This window comes from Salmo salar, chromosome 12 (assembly GCF_965601325.2).
Source record: "Salmo salar chromosome 12, fSalSal1, whole genome shotgun sequence".
Lineage (NCBI taxonomy): Eukaryota > Metazoa > Chordata > Actinopteri > Salmoniformes > Salmonidae > Salmo > Salmo salar.
The window spans coordinates 63,105,034-63,106,025 of record NC_138302.1 but is presented as its reverse complement, the minus strand read 5'-3'; positions in this window follow the sequence as shown (position 1 = coordinate 63,106,025).

Below are 992 nucleotides of genomic sequence, written 5' to 3'. Positions count from 1 at the left end.
GAATATAGTGCAACAAAAGTGCAACAGTTGCATGAATTGCATTGAATAAACCTTTATACAGTGCCGTGAAAAGTATTGCCTCCTTTCTGATTTTCTCTATTTTTGCATATTTTGATACTGCATGTTATCATATCTTCAACCAAAACCTAGTAGTAGTTAAAGGGAACCTTAGTTTACAAATAACACAAATAAATATAACAAAAATAAATTGTTTTTTTTATTTATTTCATTAACAAAGTTATGCAACACCCAATTCCCCTGTGTGAAAAAGTAATTGCCCACTTACACTCAATAACTAGTTATGCCAGCTTTAGCCGCAACTGTTGCGTGTGCCCCATTATGCCTGGCGAAAACCAAACACTGCATTACACAGTAAGAACCTAATACCAACTGTCAAGAATGTTGGTGGTAGTGTGATGGTTTGGGGATGCTTTGCTGCCTCAGGACCTGGACGACTTGCCTTAATAGAAGGAAACATGAATTGTGCTCTGTATCAGAGCATTCTACAGGAGAATGTCAGGCCATCCATCTGTGAGCTGAAGCTGAAGCGCAACAATGATCCAAAACACACAATCAAGTCTACATGAAAATGGCTAAAAAGCAACAAATGTGAAGTTTTGGAATGGCCTAGTCAAAGTCCAGACCTAATCCCAATTGAGGTGTTGTGGCAGGACTTGAAGCAAGTAGTTCATGCTTGAAAACACACCGATGTCGCTGAATTAAAGCACTTCTGCATGGAAGAGTGGGACAAAATTCTTCAACTACAGGAAAGATTTAGTTGGAGTCATTGCAGCTAAGGGTGGCACAACCAGTTATTGATTGTAAGGGAGCAATTACTTTTTCACACAGGGGCATTGGGTGTTGTATAACTTTGTTTATGAAATACTTATGTAATTGTTGTGTTATTTCTTGACTCAGGTTCCCTTTATCTAATATTAGGTTCTGGTTGAAGATCTGATAACATTCAGTATAAAAAAAATATGCAAAAGTAG